The sequence below is a fragment of the Nicotiana tabacum genome, chromosome 11 (assembly GCF_000715075.1).
Source record: "Nicotiana tabacum cultivar K326 chromosome 11, ASM71507v2, whole genome shotgun sequence".
NCBI classification, from domain to species: Eukaryota; Viridiplantae; Streptophyta; class Magnoliopsida; order Solanales; family Solanaceae; genus Nicotiana; species Nicotiana tabacum.
In genome coordinates this window covers 172,250,702-172,270,977 of record NC_134090.1, presented here as the reverse complement: position 1 = coordinate 172,270,977, position 20,276 = coordinate 172,250,702, and positions in this window count along the sequence as shown.

Genomic DNA, 20,276 nt, shown 5'->3' with positions numbered 1-20,276 from the left:
TGATTTTTACATGTTTGGGCCTAATGTGCTAAATGCTGCTTTTATCGCTTTGATATTATCTAAACTGTAGATAAACTGCTACGAAACCCTTCTCTTCTCACCTTCGGGGATGTGCTCGCTGGTCGAGACTCCCTATTCTGTTAGTGTCATACCTTGAAATAAGAAAGAGGCTCGAACAAGTTACTAAGCCGGATGGCCTTTTGGTTCCCGGTACGTAGCCCCCTCCTCGGCTCGAGGTGTCCGCTCGGGTACACAGTCTAGAACAAATACACAGGCTTTGAACCTAGAATAACTCAGCTTCATGCCGGATCCCTAATAGGAACATTTGTGTGCATCATGTGCATTTGACTTTGGAGGCTCAACACAGGGGTTAGTTCTGTATAGGACAGGTGTACCAAAAATGAAAAAGACCATCCTGATGTGTCTTACTTGCTACTTGTGCATTTATTTGCTTCGGACTTGCATGTTGACCGGCTTTTGAATATTTTGAGGAAAGAGAAATAGCAGTATGAGGGTTAAAGAGAGTTAACCGCCTGTTTTGAAAAAAAAAACCAATGTCCAAATAGTGCTGAAACTCTGCCGAATTTTCAAGAAATTTTTTTTAAAAAAAAAAGAAAAAAGGAGAAGGAAAAGAAAAAAGATTTGTTTTCAAAAATAGTTTGTTTATTTTGCCAATAAAATGAAAAAAGAATCTTGTTTTCAAAAATAGTTTGTTTTATTTGCCGAACTACGTTAGTTTGATTCTCACAGGGTGTGGGATACGTAGGCAACCCTCATCGGGTCCATCTTCTTTTTGCCAAAAATAACTCGAAAAAAAAATTATTTTACTGTAAATAGGTAAGGTGATGCCGTTTTTATCAAAAATAGCCGAATGTTCCCGAAAGGGACGCCGGAAGGCTGATTTCGCATAAACAACCACCTTTAGTCTTTTTCTAATTTTTGGCCAGTTAGCAGGCACAGCCTTAAAATCTCCCTCCGGAAGTGCTGAAAGGTCGTATTTGCAAAGTTGGGCTTTTGGTTTTAGAAGAAAAACAATCTGAAAAAAGGGTCAGTTTTGATTCAAAATAGAGTAAATCATGATTAATCACCTTAATAAATGTGCAGAATGAGCACAAGCCCGAATTTACTAGTAACAATTATGAACAAGATCCCTTTGGAGTTGCACATGTGGTGGGATGACTTGGGCAAATCAGGGCGAGACACGGTCAATCTATACTTGGGAGGCCTTGTAGGGTTGCTGAAAATTAATCCTAGAGGGGATATCATAAAGGCATTGGTCACATTCTGGGACCCGACTCACAACGTATTTCATTTCTTAGATTTTGAACTTACCCCAACATTGGAAGAAATAGCCGGATATATTGGGGGTCTCAAAGTTCCTCTGAGACACCAGTACTTAATTGCTCCGAGGGCCATAGCCGTGCACAGGTTCCTAGACTCTTTGAAAATAAGTAGGGAGGTCCACAACCCAGACTTGGCAGCTGGTTTTTGTACTTTGCAGTTTATATACAACAGATATGGTCATATAGGGGGTTCAACAAGCCGGAAAACAAAATCTGCAGCAAGGGAAACCACCTTAAGTGGGAAGAACACAGATGTTTTGCAATTATGGTGGTCTTTTTGGGACTTTTGGTGTTTCCTAGAAAAGATGGGAATATTGACATACGAGCAGCCGGGGTTGTCAGCACTTTGTTTACTTAGGCCAACAGCACCTTCGCACCCATGATAGTAGCTGAAATCTTTCGCGCTCTCACAGCCTGCAAAGTCGGGGGAGACTTTTTTGAGGGGTGCAACGTGTTGCTGCAGATGTGGATGATCGAACACCTATGCCGTCATCCTCAATTTATGAGTTATGGGTCGATAGAGAAAACATGCATAGAGGAATTTTCTACGAGGGTTGATGGAATCAGCTTGCCAGAAGGGGTCACAGAGTGGATAGCGCGCCTCCATTCCGTCACTGCAAGCCAAATAGAGTGGACATTTGGATGGCTGCCTATGGATGAAATTATATATATGCTAGCCATTGGACCCCATTTCCTTTTGATGGGACTCAGAAGTATCCAGCCCTATTCCCCGTATTGAGTTTTGTGGCAGTTGGGGAGATGCCAAATAGTTCTGAAAGATGAAGATCTTAGTGGCCAAGTGGTCGAGATCGGGCCTAACGGACAATTTCACGAAGCAGTAGTCCGCCAAATTTGGAGCGAGTGTCAATACTTAACGGCAAATACATGTGTACGTGATCGGTCCAAAGGTGAAGTTTCGCCGGGAAACCTTGCTTGGTATAGGAGAGAAATCGAGTTTGGGAGGCCGGCCAAGAGACCCCATATCCAGGAGTTCGTCGGGGCGTCGCAAAAATAGTGGGATTGGTTGGCTAAAGAACATGAGTACAGGGCCACAATAGGCAAATTAGAGAAGCAAGTCATGGAGTTGCAGTTTGAGAAAGATCTGCATGCCGCCGCAGATGAGGGGGAGAAAAAGAAACTAGCTAAAGAAAATGTGGCCCTTCGAGCCCAAATTCAAAAGATGAAAATAGCTGCAAAAAACCCTGCCCGAAGTGCCAAAGATGAAAAACTTATAGATAACCTAAGGCGGAAAGTGGGTGAATATAATTTTGATCTGAACAAAGCAGAAAGTGAATTAACCAGGGCTCGAAAACAATTGGCCGAAAACTCGGCAGAACGAGTACGTCTGGTTAAGCTGCTGAAAGAAAAGTATGACAATGAGGTTGCAGGGCTAAAGAAAAGGGTCATCGCCACAGAAAACAAAATGATCAAACAGGCAAAAGACTTCAGGGTTGAAAGGGAACATTGTTATATGGCCTTGGCACAATTAGAAATAGACTTGCAACAACTTCAGGAGCAGAATCATGTGGCTGACCAAACTTTGGAAGCCAGGGCCCAGCAGATTGGGCGTTTGTTACAAAAAAAAGGCATCATAAGAGAGAGAATTAGAAACATCACTGACTACGTCGTTATGAAGTGCCAGATCTGTGAGGATATGACTCGCACTACCTTCTTCACAGCAGTGATGACATTTGTTAAGCAGATAATGAGTGACTTGGACCGACTTCAAAGGGATCTTTCATATAGGCCTGCGGCGAGACCGAATGATGTCCTGCGGGCACCAGGAGCATTGATGTATTCATGATTTCTCATGAAGTCTGTATTTCCGTTTCGGTTAAAGTCTGTCAGTCATGTTGAGTTTGTATTTTCTTTCTGTTCTGTATTTCCTTTTGTTGGAGTATGATAGCTTATTTTCGGAGTTTGTATTTCGTCTTTGCATCAGAATCTGTTAGTCTTTTGGAATTTGTTAGTTTTGAGTTTTGTAATGGAAGCATTTGTTTTTTTAGAACTGTTTACTTGTGCCCTTATCTGCTAGAACTACGCACGATCTGATTCATGCAGGGACATGATACGTAGGCAATCTCTATAGGATTCGACCACTACAAAAAAGAAAAGGGGGAAATGAAAAATAAATAAAGGAGGATAGAATAAAAGAAGCTTAAAATAAGGGGCACAATTATGAGAGACCGGAATGACACACGCAACCGAAGCAAATGCATGATAGAAAATGGTTAATTGCCTAGGTACATTGCATCCCAACGTGTAATTGCATATGTGTTAAACTCTAAAAACTAACAAGTTTGTTGTTTTGTAGAGAATTCAAGCAGTTAGTTTATCTAGAGGATACTGGCACATTATCATTACCAAACCAGATCAAAAGGACCAATACCAGAAATCATGTCTATCCCGGATGTCGACACAAGTGTTGAGGTAGAGGAGTTGGACGTCAGTAAAATGAAAGAGGAGATGCTCAAACTTAAGCAACAGATGGCCGAGATGTATCAGGCCTGGTCTAAAGGACAATCACCCCCAGCTTACCCTGCTAACCCTGCTTCCACCCCACCACCGGCTCAGGCTCAGGATCATCCTGCCATCGATCCAAGCTTTCCCATTTACCAACATTACCATGGCACTACTTCTCATATGCCACAAGCTCCACTACCAAAATCAATTCCATACCCCCTCCGCCAGTCACCCATGTCTTTGTGGCATCTCCACCAGCTGCACTCCATAGATCCTCGAGTGAGCCTATGTTCCAAGCTCAGGACAACCAGTACTACCCCCCGGAGCCCACCTTCAAAGCTCTCGAAACCTACCCCTATAATTTACGTTTTGATCTCCCGAGAGAAGCTGAGAGACCAGCCAAAAATCCCGAACATGAGGAGATGTTCAGGAAAGTTAAGAACCTAGAACAGTCATTCCGGGACATGCGAGGATTAGGAGGTCAAGTAAGTGTGGCCTACAAGGACCTATGTCTGTTTCCAAATGTGCAATTGCCGCCAGGTTTCAAGATGCCCAAGTTTGATCTATACAATGGGCACAGTGATCCAGTAGCACACTTAAGAGGTTTTTGCAGTAAAATGAGGGGAGCCAGAGGAAAAGATGAATTGTTAATGGCTTACTTCAGTCATAGTTTGAGTGGATCAGTATTGGAATGGTACACCCGCCAAGATCACGGAAGATGGTATACATGGGATGATCTAGCACAAGCGTTCGCTTGTCACTTCCAGTATAATCTTGAGATCATTCCACACCGACTGTCCTTGACTAAACTGGAGAAGAAGCACAGTGAAAGCTTCAGAGAATATGATTTCTGATGGAGGGAGCAGGCAGCAAGGGTAGATGCCCCAATGAAAGAGAGCGAGATGGTTGATTACTTTTTGCAGGCTTTAGAGCCGACCTACTTTGTCCATTTGGTGTCCGCAATCGACAAGTCTTTTAATGAGGTTGTAAAAATGGGAGGCATGGTCGAAGAGGGACTTAAGTCCAACAAGATCATGAGTTATTCAGCAATTAAGGCAACCACTCAGGCCATCCAAAACAGCACTAGGGGTGTACTTGGGAAAAAGAAGAAAGAAGATGTTGCGACAATTGAGTCCGAAGCCTGGTTCGGATCTAGAGGCCCATCACCCTACTATAACCAACCCCGACCCTACCACCAAAATTACCCCCACACTTCATATAGCCCTCCACAACAATACTACCCACCGCCAGATCCCCATTTTTCCGTCCATCAGGCACAAACCTATACCCAAACCCCGGCACACGCACAATGGCGTGTGCCGGCTCCACAAAATCCATACCCAGCTCCACAAAACACATATCCACCCTCAAGAGCCTACAGAAACCCCCCCGGAACGGGTTTCCGACCAAGCCAAGCCTTCAAGAATGAGAGGTTACAGAAGCAAAAGACTTTCACTTCACTGGGGGAATCGTATACCAGTCTTTTCCACAGGTTGAGGCAGTTGGTCATGCTGAATCCAATTGAGCCTAAAATGCCAAATCCCCCTCCTAGAAATCTTAACCACTTAGTGAGTTGTGAGTACTGTTCAGGGGGGCCCTAGGCATGATATAGAGAAGTGTTAGAAACTGAAAATAGTTGTGCAAGAGCTTATTGATACTCATCGGATCGAGGTCCAGGCCCCAAAAGTACCAAATATCAATCATAATCCATTGTCAGCTCACCATGAGACCCATATGATTGAGTTGGTACACAAAGGAGAGGAGCCTAAGAAACCCTCGTAGACGGTAATGATGATCCATTCCGGTGAAACCAGTTCAAAGGAGAAGGTAACCAGTGGGAAATCAGTGGTCAAGTTGAAAGGGGTAGACAATAAGCCAGCTGTGGTAGCCGAGAAAGGGTCGTCAAGCACTGTTGCAGTGAAACCAGAGAAAGCTAAAGTGGTAGTACCAGGGGTTGCAAGTAAACTTATTGTGGTCGTGAAAGGTGCTCGCACAGAGCCTGTTATTATAAAACCAGTAACTCAGCTTCCAGTGATCAACAATAAGGTTGTTCCTTGGAATTATGAACGGGTGACAGTGATTTACAAAGGGAAAGAAATCAAAGAAGAAGTTTGTGAAGCACAAGGTTTGACTCGCTCAGGAAGGTGTTTCACTCCCGATGAGTTAAGAAGAGCTAAAGATAATCCAACGCCGGTAAAGAAAGCTGTAACTAAAGAAGAGGCGGAGGAATTTTTGAGGAAAATGAAAGAGCATGACTATTCTGTTGCAGAGTAGTTGAGGAAAACGCTCGCTCAGATCTCATTGTTCTCATTGCTAATCCATTCAGATGAGCACCGTCAGTCGCTGATGAAAATCTTGAATGAGGCCTATGTCCCCGACAAGATCTCAGTAAACCATTTGGAAAAGATAGCCAACAAGATTTTTGAAGTAAACAAAGTCACTTTTTCCGATGATGAATTGCCCGTAGAGGGTACTGAGCATAACAAAGCCCTTTACCTTACAGTGAAATGTGAGGATTCCGTGGTTATCCGAGTATTGATTGACAATGGTTCAAGTGCGAACATCTGTCCTCTCTCCACTCTAAGCAAGCTGAAAGTAGAATATGAGAGGATCCATAAGAACAATATCTGTGTGCGGGGATTTGACGGCGGGGGCAAAGACTCCATCGGGGACATAATGTTGGAGCTGATTATAGGTCCAGTAGAATTCACAATGTAATTCCAAGTGCTCGATATAGTTGTTTCCTACAATTTGCTATTAGGGCGACCGTGGATTTACGCCGCTAAAGAAGTACATCAACACTCCATCAGATGGTCAAGTTTGAATGGGACAGACAGGAAATAGTTGTGCACGGCGAAAATAATTTTTGCGCTCACAGCAACACCATTGTGCCATTCATTGAAATAGAAGATGACAAGGGACCATGGGTCTACCAAGTTTCTGACACAATGTCAGTCGAGAAAGTTCCAGAAGGGAAGTGTATCCCAAATCCAAAGATAACCGCCGCATCAGTCATGGTAGCGTATGAAATGCTGAAGAATGGTTTTGTACCAGGAAAGGGTTTGGGATCAGCTCTGCAAGGCATCATACAGCCTGTGTCTCTTCCTGAAAACTTGGGAACATTTGGTCTGGGATTCAAGCCCACAGCCGCAGACATAAAAAGAGCTAGGAAATTGAAACAGAGGGTATGGGTCCTTCCAAAGACGGTCCTACGTCTTTCCAAATCATTTGTCAAGTCCGGTACAAGGAGTCGCCCAGTAACAGCAATTCCCAGTTCTGTGATTGATCCTGACAAGGAGTTAATTGAAAGAATTGAGAAGTTGTTCGATAGTGTGAACATGGTGGAAATTGGAGAAGGTTCTAGCAACGCGGAAGTGCAATTTGTCGGGCCAAAAACAAAGCTTAATAATTGGAAGGCTACTCTTCTCCCTACTCGGAAGGAGTCTTGGTAGTTTGCTTTGATTTTCCTTTAAGTTTGTACGGATTATTCCAGGGTTGTAATCCAGATTTTATTTTTTTTAGTCTGTTTGAGTATGCAAACCTTGTTATCTTTTATCATTCAATGAAATACAATTTCCCTTTCTTCATCATTCCTGATGGTTTTCCTTTTTCTTTTCTTTTCTTTTCTATACAGTTCTTTTTACGCTGGTTCTAATAACATCGCATGCATAAGGAATCCTCAACCCAGTCTTAAAAATCAATCTGATTCCGAAATATTAGTTCAAGAAGTAGATTGTGATTACGAATCAGAATACGATGATGAGGATGAAGTCTTCAAAGAGATTAGTAAGGAGTTAATTCACTTCGAAGAAAAACCCAAACCCAACCTGAATGATACAGAAGTCGTCAATTTAGAGGACACATATAATGTCCGAGAGACTAAAATAAGTGTCCACCTCGAGCCAGAGATCCGGGAAGAGTTAATCAAAGCACTCATCGAGTACAAAGATGTTTTTGCATGATCATATGATGACATGTCGGGTTTGAGCACTGATTTAGTGGTCCATAAATTGCCTACTGATCCAGCATTCCCTCCCGTCAAGCAAAAGTTGAGGAAATTCAAAACTGATATGAGTGTGAAGATTGAAGAAGAAATTACCAAGCAGTTGGATGCAAAGGTTATTCGGGTCACTCGATATCCTGTTTGGTTGGCTAATGTCGTGCCTGTACCGAAAAAGGATGGCAAGATCAGAGTATGCATCGATTACTACAATCTCAACAAAGCAAGTCCGAAGGATAACTTCCCACTACCCAATATCCATATTTGATCGATAATTGTGCCAAGCATGAGATAGGATCTTTTGTGGATTGCTATGCTGGGTATCATCAGATTCTAATGGATGAAGAAGATGCAGAAAAGACGGCTTTTATCACGCCATGGGGGAGTTATTGCTACAGGGTAATGCCATTTGGTTTGAAGAACGCTGGGGAAACTTACATGAGGTCCATAACCACCGTGTTTCATGATATAATACACAAGGAGATTGAGGTATATGTAGATGATGTGATCATAAAATCAAAGCGTCAGGCTGACCACGTTGGGGATTTGAGGAAATTCTTCCAGAGGCATCGCAGGTACAACCTCAAGCTTAACCCTGCCAAGTGTGCATTTGGTGTTTCATCCAGAAAGCTGTTGGGATTCATAGTCAGTCGGCGAGGCATCGAATTGGACCCATCAAAGATCAAAGTCATACAAGAATTTCCACCTCTGAGGAACAAGACTGAAGTGATGAGTCTGTTAGGAAGGTTGAACTACATCAGCAGGTTTATTGCTCAGCTCACGACAACTTGTGAGCCTATTTTCAAGTTGCTGAAGAAGGACGCTGCGATCAAGTGGATTGATGAGTGTCAAGAAGCATTCGACGAGATAAAAGGGTACTTGTCTAACTCGCCTTTGCTGGTACCACCAGAACCAGGGAGACCTTTGATTCTTTACTTGACTGTCCTGGAAAATTCATTTGGTTGTGTACTGGGGCAGCATGACGTCACCGGCAGGAAAGAACAGGCCATCTACTATCTTAGCAAGAAGTTCACGACTTATGAGGTTAAGTACACTCACCTGGAAAGGACATGTTGCGCCCTAACTTGGGTGGCACAGAAATTGAAACATTATTTGTCATCCTACACTACTTACCTCATTTCACGCTTGGATCCATTGAAGTATATCTTTCAAAAGCCAATGCCAACAGGAAGACTTGTGAAGTGGCAGATTTTGCTCACAGAATTTGACATCATCTATGTGACTCGGACTGCGATGAAAGCCCAAGCATTGGCCGATCATTTGGCCAAGAATCCGGTTGATGAAGAGTATGAGCCACTGAGGACTTATTTTCCCGATGAAGAGGTGATGCATATTGACGAGCTAGAACAGGCTGAAAAACCAGGTTGAAAACTTTTCTTTGATGGGGCTGCTAACATGAAAGGAGTGGGAATAGGAGCCGTGCTTATTTCTGAAACAGGACATCACTATCCTGTTACAGCTCAACTTCGTTTTCATTGTACCAACAATATGGTTGAATACGAAGCATACATTTTGGGTTTAAGGCTACCTGCAGACATGGATGTCCAGGAAGTCTTGGTCTTAGGAGACTCGGATCTTCTGGTACATCAAATTCAAGGAGAATGGGAAACACGCGATTTGAAGCTCATACCATACCGACAATGTTTGCATGATCTTTGTCAATGATTTCGATCAGTAGAGTTTAGGCATATTCCAAGGGTCCATAATGAGGTCGCCGATGCTTTGGCTACCCTAGCGTCAATGTTGCACCATCCAGACAAAGCCTATGTCGATCCTTTGCACATTCAAGTACGAGATCAGCATGCTTACTACAACATGATTGAAGAAGAACTTGATGGCGAACCATGGTTCCATGATATCAAGGAGTACATCAAAATGGAGATATATCTAGTGCAAGCCACGGGGGATCAAAAGAGAACAATTCGACGGTTGGCAAGTGGATTCTTCTTAAGTGGAGGAGTTTTGTATAAAAGAACACCAGATCTTGGATTGTTAAGATGCATAGATGCTAGACAAGCTACGGCTGTCATGTCCGAAGTACATTCAGGAGTCTGCGGATCACATATGAGCGGATATGTGCTGGCAAAGAAAATTCTCCAAGCATGTTATTATTGGCTCACCATGGAGCGAGATTGTATCAATTTTGTGCGCAAATGTCATCAGTGCCAGATACACGGAGATTTGATTCATTCTCTACCATCGGAATTGCACACGATGTCGGCACCATGACCCTTCGTTGCTTGGGGCATGGATATCATTGGACCAATTGAGCCAGCAGCGTCCAATGGGCATAGATTCATTCTGGTAGCCATTGATTATTTCACCAAGTGGGTTGAGGCTAAAACTTTCAAGTCTGTAACCAAGAAAGCAGTGGTCGATTTTGTTCATTTAAATATCATCTGTCGATTTGGAATCCCAAAGGTGATCATCACGGATAATGGTGCTAATCTTAACAACAATTTGATGAAAGAAGTATGTTAACAGTTTAAGATTGCACACCGAAACTCCACCCTATATCGTCCCAAGTTGAATGGAGCAGTTGAGACAGCCAACAAAAACATAAAGAAGATACTTTGGAAAATGGTAGAAGATTCCAAGCAATGGCATGAAAAATTACCATTTGCATTGCTAGGTTATCGCACTACTGTCCGTACTTCAGTAGGTGCAACCCCTTATTTGTTGGTATATGGAACTGAAGCAGTGATACCTGCGGAAGTTGAAATCCCGTCCCTTCGGATTGTCGTTGAGGTTGAGATTGATAATGATGGGTTGATCAAAACCCGTTTGGAGTAGTTGAGCTTGATTAATGAAAAACGATTGGCAGATGTGTGTCATGGTCAGTTGTATCAAAAGAGAATGGCAAGAGCATACAATAAAAAGGTGCATCCCCGGAAGTTTAAAGTAGGCCAGCAAGTGCTGAAACGCATCCTTCCACATCAGGCTGGGGCAAAAGGCAAGTTCGCCCCGAATTGGCAAGGGCCATTCATTGTAATTAGAGTATTATCCAATGGTGCTTTATGATTAACAGATATCGAAGGAAAATGCATAGACATGACTATCAATTCTGATGCAGTAAAAAGATATTATGTATGCTTTCTTTGTTATAATTGTTGATTGTTTGTATTTGGCATTATTTTGAAGATTGAAATGACGAAGGCAATTTGTTCTGCTATCTAAACACTTTACCCTTTGTTTCCCCTTTCTGAGCCTTATTTATTTCTTTCATACCCCTCTTTTGGAATCAATCACGAAAAAGAAAGAAAAAGAAAGAAAAGAAAAAGGGAAAAGAAAAGAAGTGAAAAGTATAACAACAAGGAAATTCAGGTGTGAACTACGTTTGACCTGATTCCTGTTAAGGATACATAGGCAGCTTTACAGTTCGGTCATAGTAAAATAAAAGTCAAAAGATCCCCAAGCAAGAAACTGGGGCAGAAGTTATGTTTGTAATAAGAAATATGATTCCAAAAGTTGTAATTCTGAACCATTTGAAGTTGTTTTGAGCCCGCTTTATACCCCTTTTCGTTCCAAAACATATCCAAGAACCCACATTGTTGTCCAAAGAAAGACCTCCAGATCAGTCTTCGAGAGATGCCAAGCCAAGCAATGTAAAGAGAATTCATATCAGGTACAACACTCCGGTTTAAGCAAGTGAAAATCAAAAAATGAGAGAGTCTTATTGGTGAAAACCTTCACAGACACCATAAGGCGATGAAAGCTGAGAGAAAGTAAAAATGAGAGAGTCTCATCGGTGAAAACCCTCATGGGCACCATGAGGCGACAAGGAATTGAGGAATAAGCAAATGAGAGAGGTTTGTCGGTGAAAATCCTTCAGGGCACTGCAAGTCGAACAAGATCCGTAAGTTGGCAGAAAGTAAAAATTGGGTTATGGAAATCTTGGAGCACAAAGTAAAACAATTGGAAAGGAGATTAGTTAAATAGACTGGCCTGATTAATCCAAAATGCATACCATGATCATTGGTGCCAGTGACTCCACTCAGATAAGTTCCTTTTTCCTATCTCAACAGTCATCCAAATTTGGATTCTCTTCTTTATTATTATTTCTCAAAATCATTGCATTTCATTGCTGTTAATTTTTCCAAGTTTAGTCTTGTTTCAACAAATAAGAAGGAATTTCAAAGCTTACTACCTATTTTGAAATTGCACAAAGCAAAATGCGGCTAGAACATGCCAGAGATAATATGATGAAAAGTGGGACATATGGTGTAAATAAAAGTTAAATCGGTGGAATAGTTCAGTAATATCGTGGGAGATATACGAGTTCAGACAGAAAGGTCAGAAATGGAGAACAACAGTTGGGGATCCTGTAGTTAAGGATCAGTCAGAAGGTCAAAACAATCCTTTGACCATGTTCAAGGCAGTCGAAATGAAGCAGAGCCTAGCAAAGAGAAAACCACCCCAGCAAGAATGCCACAACTAACCGCCATGTTTAAACTGACAAGATTTTCTTTGATTTGAAACAGGGGCAAAGATGGCATTTGTTTCAGGAAACACCCTGTAAGGAAGACAAGTACCATGCAGGTTTGATCGCATAATTCTCAGGACCCTCCTGAAAAATGGGACTTAGTTTAAAATTCAAAATACACGACTGAGTAGCAAGATCTGTCATAAATGTACCCCAAAAGAATATAAGTTGGTTTCAAAATTTTCATTCTGGAGATAGAATTTAGTTAGGAGTTACCAGGACCCTCCTAGAAAATAGGATAGTTTAAAATTTAAAACAGTCATGAGTAGTAAAATCTAGCATAAATGTATCCCAAGGAATAAGATGGTTTTAAAGTTCGCATGTTTAAGATATGATTCAATTAGGAGTTTTCAGGACCCTCCTGGATAATGGGACCTAGCTTTGAGATCTCCATTAGATAACAAGGTTTAGCATAAGTTCTTGTTGTAGGGTATATAATTTAGCCGTAGAATTATCACTCTTAAGATAAGACTTAATTTAAGAGTTGTCAGGGCCCGCCTAGATAATAGGACGTAGTTTAAACTGGTTTGGATAACAAGATTTAGTATAAGACATACCCTTCAGTAGATATAATTTAGCTCTAAAATTGTCGTTTAATTAAGAATTGTCAGGACCCTCTTGGATAATAGGGAGTAGTTTAAGACCTCTTTAGATAACAAGATATAGCTTAGATTTAAAATCGTCATTTAGTTAAGAGTTGTCAGGACCCCCCTGGATAATGGGACCTAGCTTTCAAATTCTTAGTAATATTTGGTGATGTGATTCAGTTTAAACTCACAGATGCGCCCAGCTACCAAACTGGGGCAGAAAATTTTCTTTTGTTTTGTCTATTTTTGTTGAAGTCAGGTGCCCATCTGAAGAATAGGGAGAACAACACGGATATCAAAGATAAGAGCGTGACCAAGTACTAGCAATCAGGCGTCCACCTAGAAAACAAGGAACAACAGTTGAAGTATCAGCAATCAGGCATCCACCTGGAGAACAAGGAACAACAGTTCGAGTTTCGGCAATCAGGAGCCCACCTGGAGAACAATGGAAAACAAATCAGGTTTTAAGAAAGATTGACACAAGTATTGGTAATCAGGTTCCCACCTGGAGGAACGAGGGAGAACAAGTCAAAGAAAAGCAGTTTCAAGAAGAAGATGGACCAAGTTTCAGAAATCAGGCGTCCACCTGGAGAACAAGGAAAGACGATTGAAATTTCAGCAGTCAGGAGCCCATCTGGAGAACAAGGGAATACATTCGAGTTTTAGCAATCAAGAGCCCACCTGGAGAGCAAGGGAATACAATTCCATTTTTGGCAATCAGGCGCCCACCTAGAGAGCAAGGGAATACAATTCAAGTTTTGGCAATCAAGAGCCCACCTGGAGAACAAGGGAATACAGTTCAAGTACTGATAATCAGGAGCCCACCTGAAGAACGAAGGGAAGCAGCCAGTCAAGTGTTGGTAATCAGGAGCCCACCTGAAGAACGAAGGGAAGCAGTTCAAGTTTCGAGGAAAAGCAGTGCAAGTATTGGCAATCAGGAGCCCACCTGGAGAACGAAGGGAAGCATCAAGGTTCAAAGGAGTTCAGCAATCAGGAAACTACCTGAAAAACAAAGGGAAGCAGTTCAAGTTTCGAGGAAAAGCAGCGCAAGTGTTGGTAATCAGGAGCCCACCTGGAGAACGAAGGGAAGCAGCAAGGTTCAAAGGAGTTCAGAAATCAGGAAACCACCTGAAAAATGAAGGGAAAGCATCTCAGAATGCAATTCAAGTCAGCAACAAAGGAATCTCACTCAGAGAGTACAAGTCAGCAGGGCAGCAAAAACTGCAAGTTCAAGATATAGATAGGATTCTTGTAATTCGTATATCATAGTTTAGTCTGGCTTCTTTTATTTTGTCACGGTGTAATAAGGAGTTCAGTAAGCAGAAACAGCAGCAATAGCAGCAAAATCACAGCTCTTCGGTAGTACCAGCTACCAAAACTTCTTGAACTACACGCAACCTGATTCCCCTATAACCCGGGATATGTAGGCTGTCCAAAACCAAGACTCGGTTCCACCCTTTCTATTTTCTCTTATCCTTATTTCTTCCCTTTTGAATAAAAATATGTTCAAAAATTAGTCACATGGATCACCTTATCTTTGCTTGAAAACTCTTCATGTTTCCAAACAAAGAAGGGCAGCTGTGAGCACCTAATTTTTGATATTTAATTTTTTATCACTTCTTCTATGTAAATATTTTAGGGTATAACCTACAATTTTTAGCTTTGTTACACTTTTTATTATAGGGTAAAATACAAAATTTAAAAGGTGAATTATTACTATTAATATTATTTTATTTTTATTTTTATTTTAAAATAATAATAAAAAATTCCGAAAAATATTAATTTTTTTAATTTTTAGGAGTGATTTAAAAATAAGAAAAAGGGAAATATTGAATAAAAAAAATAAAAGTAAAAGTAGGTGGAATTCTCTTTTAAAAAGTAAAAGAAAGTAGAAAATTAAAAAAATAAAAGTAAAGTTTTGTGGAAATTTTAAAAAAATAAAAAGTAAAAGAAAGTTGAAAAATTTAAAGTAAAAGAAAGTAGTATTTTTAAAAGAAAAGCAAAAGAAAGTGGATTGTTTTTTTAAGAAAAGTTAAATAAGTGGAATTCTCTTTTAAAAAGTAAAAAAAGTGGGATTTTAAATAAGATAAAAGTAATTAAAATTGAAATTTAAAAAATAAAAGTAAAGAAAGGTGGAATTTCATTTTATAAAAAAAATAAAAGCAATTTGTAAGTGGGATTTCTTTTAATTAAAAAATAATAAAATATTTTTAAAAAAAATCTCAAAAATCTCAAAAATTTTGCTATAAATAGAAGAGAAAATTCGAGATGAAAAGGAAAAAAGAAGAGAGGGGGAGGAGAGAAATTTAGGTTGAAAATTTTAAGAAGAGAGGGGGAGGAGAGAAATTTAGGTTGAAAATTTTCATTAAATTTTTCTTTCAATATTTCGGTCCTTGAATCTTGGGTTTGAAGAAGAGTTGATAGAGATTTTGTTGTTGTTGCTGTATTGACTCTACAACTTTCAGATTTTATTCATTTGAATTCACTCTCTTGTAGGTATGTAATTCAAGCTCTTGAGTTAAAAAATGTCGAAGCATCTTTATTGAAGCAGAAGCAAATTGATTTGGTTCTTTTGATAAAGTTTCTTTCGTATTTAATCTGTTCGCATGAATGATGTTTCTTTGATTGAGTGAATTGAGATTTGCAAATGTTAACGTTATTTTAGTATGTTCATGACTCTGTCTCTTTTTTTTTGCTTTTTTTTTTTTTACTTTTTTTATTTTTCTTGGCTCATGACTTGTAACCATCAGGTATTGTTTTGTTTACATTTAGATTTCAAGATCATGTAGCACCATGTTCATATTTTGAAATTTAAAGAAGTATGTGAAGTTGAACAATTTTTCAACATTAAGATGTAAAAAAAATATATTGCGTTAGTGGAAAGATCTTATCTTCAGTTTATGTTATTGGCTGCATATTTTTTTAAATTAACCATGTGAAGATTCAACTTCCTCTACTTCAAAATGGTACTGTAGAAGTTATAGTGGTGATACTACAACTTTCTCTTTAGCATAGTGTTAAATAAATTAATTACTTTAAGTGGTCTTTGTTATAATCAAGTTTAAAATGCATTTTTGTATGTCCATGTTTGTTTTGTTCCTTCTGGTTCATCCGAATAGTTCTCAGCATGATTTCTATTTTTTTTTGTGCTCATATGGTCATTTAAGATTCATTATTTTGTTATAAAATTTTGTTAGTTTATTTCTAGAATTTGAAAACGAAAGTCGGTCTTTTGAAGATGATATGGAGATGAACCCAAAGCTGGCACCTGTCTTTTATTATTTTCACATAAATGTCAACTCCACCTTTCTGAATTGTAGTATGCTATAACAAAAGGTTCCAGTGATATACATGTAGCTAATCCATTTCTTTAGGCCTTTTGTACTTATCAATTTATACCACTCCATCCACAATAAAACATCAAAACTCATGGCCTCATTTAATTAATTTTAAATCATTAGAATTCGAGGCATGCCATTTAGCGAATTTTCTATGGCCATCGCAAAGTTGAAAAATGCGTAGTTGCTTTAGGCGCGTAATTTGAAATTACCTTCCTAAACTCGGGTGTGCATTTCATGTGATCCAAATCCAAATCCCAACAACATTAAATAAAATGTGTTGTAGACCGCGGGTGCATTTATGTGATGTGGTTCAAGACATATTTTAAATGATGTTGCAATCTTCCTAAAAATGAATAAGAGCGGTTAATAAGTTAAAATTGAACCATAGGCTAAAATATGTATTAAAATCAGATAATAAGCCAATTATAACAGTTGAGCGACCGTGCTAGAACCACGGAACCTGGGAATGCCTAACACCTTCTCCCGGATTAACAGAATTTCTTACCCGGATTTCTGTATTCGCGGACTGTAAAATAGAGTCAATCTTTTCCTCGATTCGGGATTTGAACCGGTGACTTGGGACACTATAAATTATCCCAAGTGTCGACTCTGAATTTTTAATAATAAATGAATCCCGTTTCGATTGTCACTTTAAGTTGGAAAAAACTCCCTTATACCCTTTCGAGGGTGTAGGAAAAAAGGAGGTGTGACAGTTGTTACTGTATTCATGAATACATGGCGCGAATACATGTGAATACATGCGCATACAACTGGACTGCCTTGATTTTAGGTGCTTTTTACTGAATACAGCAGCGCGAATACATGTTAATACATGCGCGTGCAGCTGGACTACCTTGATTTTTGGGTGCATTTTGCTGCTGTATTCATGAATACAACAGCGCGAATACAGCGAATATACTACCGTAACAACTGAATAGTAGCTATAGGAAGTAATTATGTATATGGTCGCTATAGGAAGTTAATAGCCACTAAACAATAGTAGTTTCTGAAAATTCCTCTAATTTTAACCACAAATTTTTTACGATGGAGTGTTAAATATTTTTTATCTTTAAGTAGAATTTTTATGTCCGAGCCTCATATATGAATTGAGCCAAAAATCTATCAAAAATATATTATTTACTTGTTTGCTTCTTTATCTAATTAGGATAGGGGTAAGGTTCATGTATATATTGTTGGGGTTTTATGTATTTAAGTATATTAAATACTTAAAAGATGGTGAATGGGAAATGGAGGGAAATGAAATTTTTGAGTGAAATTTTAAGTTTTCCCCTTGGCAAAGAGACATTGTCCCATATTGGAAGACGAGGAGGTTTTTTATGGGTATATAAGCAATTGCTCTTCTTCTAGCTCTTAAAGAGTTGAGAAGAAGGCAAGCCTCGCGCTGTCGTCATCGCTCAGCTCGGCTTCGGCTTCGGTCAAACGATTGATTGATTAATTTTTTGGATCAAATTTATTTGTTAATAGTAAAATATTAACAGAAATATTATTAAATATTTATTTTAATAACAGAAATTAATATTAAAATAAATATTAATATTAAATCCTCCAATCCGTTTTTCAGTTATGTAACTGAAAATTAAACTACCCTCTTCAAATTTTTCTCTTTATTATTTAATAAATAGCCATTTATGTTATGGTATTTATGTTGTGGCCGTTCTACATAAACAGTTATTCTGAAGAGTTGCACCTCTTCAGATTTCAGCCCAACTTTGGCTATATATACAAGTCTATTCTGCTCAGAATTTCCATACGATTTTCTGAGTTTCTCCTCCTTTTGCATACTTTTAACATCAAACAAAGCAACAGTAAGTGTGATTTGCTACCGAACTTTGTGTTTGCTGAAACACTGGGGTTTGAAGTACCACTACACCAGTGTGTAATTCGTTCTATCCTGTGAGGAAATAATCCATAACCTTGGGTACTAGGAGGGGATTAAATTTCTTAAGGAAACACTGTGAATTCAGTGAGCTCGGATTAAAATTCTGTTTCTGTTTTTCATTTCTGTTTTTGTTCATTTATATTTTCCAGAATTATTTTACAAATACAGTTTACTAACAAGCTTAAGGAATTTAATATATTTTCTGTATTTGTACTCACTGTTTCTAGAGAGTAAAACCTTTGTGGTATAGTACTCTATTGGATATTAAAATCTACGTAATTTTAACGTTCGTGTCATTCTTTTACAGAAATGACTAATGATAATGTGAACCAAGCTGTTCCAATGGTGACTGCCAATGCCTCAACGAGCCGAACAACACCAGCAGCATTGGCACCGGCGGATAAACCCGAATTTTTTTTTGGGATTGATTTCAAGCGCTAGCAGCAAAAGATGTTCTTCTATTTGACTACTCTAAGTCTCCAGAAGTTCATCAAGGAAGCTGTTCATGTGTTGTCCGATGAAACTCCAGAAACTGAACGCTTTCTCGTGATTGAGGCGTGGAAGCATTCAAATTTTTTGTGCGAGAATTATATTCTAAGCGGGCTGAAGGATGCTTTGTATAACGTCTACAGTGGCGTGGAAACGTCAAAAGAACTGTGGATTGCGCTTGAAAAGAAATACAAAACCGAAGATGTCGGGTTAAAGAAGTTCATTGCTGCAAAGTTTTTGGACTACAAAATGGTAGATAGCAAGTCTGTTATTACCCAAGTCCAGGAATTGCAAGTGATTATTCACGATCTCCTTGTTGAAGGTATAAATCAAATTAATATTGATGTTGAAAGCAGTAATCCTAGTATTTTTACTAACAAAAATTTCATTAAAGGTCTTGTCATCAATAAACATTCCAAGTAGCATCGATGATTGAGAAGTTGCCTCCTTTGTGGAAGGACTTCAAAAACTACTTGAAACACAAATGCAAGGAGATGTCCCTTGAAGATCTCATTGTTCGGTTGAGAATCGAAGAAGACAAAAAAGCTGCTGAAAAGAGAGGTCGTGGAAACTCAACAATAATGGAGCAAATATTGTTGAAGAGAACAAAAGGAGGAAGAAGGCTTCTAGACCAAAATATAACCCAAGCAAGAAGCGGTTTAGTGAAAATTGCTACAACTATGGAAAAGCCGAACATAAATCTACGGAGTGTCGTGCTCCGAAGAAAGACAAGAAGAAGGGTCAAGCAGACATAGTTGAAAACCATGATGATGTTGATGACTTATGTGTCATGCTTTTCGAATGCAACTTGGTGGGCAATCCTAAAGAGTGATGGATTGATTCTGGAGCCACTCGCCATATTTGTGCTATTAGAGAAACTTTTGCTACTTATGCTCCTGTTGGACCGGTTGAGACGCTTTCTATGGGAAATGCTGCAAAGGCCAAGATTGAAGGATGCGGGAAGATATTTCTCAAAATGACTTCCGGCAAAGTGGTGACTTTGAACAACGTCCTTCATGTTCCCGAAATTAGGAAGAATTTAGTCTCTGCTGGACTTCTTGTTAAGCATGGTTTTAAATGTGTTTTTGTTTCCGATAAGGTTGTAATAAGCAAGAACGAAATGTTTCTAGGAAAAGGTTAGCTCACTGAGGGCCTTTTCAATCTGAATGTAATGGTTGTTGAAAATAATAATAAAATTTCAACTTCTTCTTACTTACTTGAGTCAAATGAATTATGTCATATACATTTGGGTCATGTTAATTATAAAACCATGTGGGAAATGACTAATTTGGAAGTAGCACCTAAATTTGAATGCGACAAATCAAAATGTCAAATATGTGTGGAATCTAAGTATGTTAAACATCCTTATAAGTCAGTTAAAAGGAATTCAGATCCTTTAGACTTAATTCACACAGATATTTGCAATATGAAGTCAATACCATCTCGCGGTGGAAAGAAGTATTTCATAACTTTTATTGACGATAGTACTCCATATTGCTATGTTTACTTACTTAATAGTAAAGATGAAGCAATAGACGCATTCAAGCAATACAAAAATGAAGTTGAAACGTAACTTAACAAGAAACTCAAAATGATAAGAAGTGATAGGGGTGGTGAATATGAATCTCCTTTTGAATAAATATGTTTAG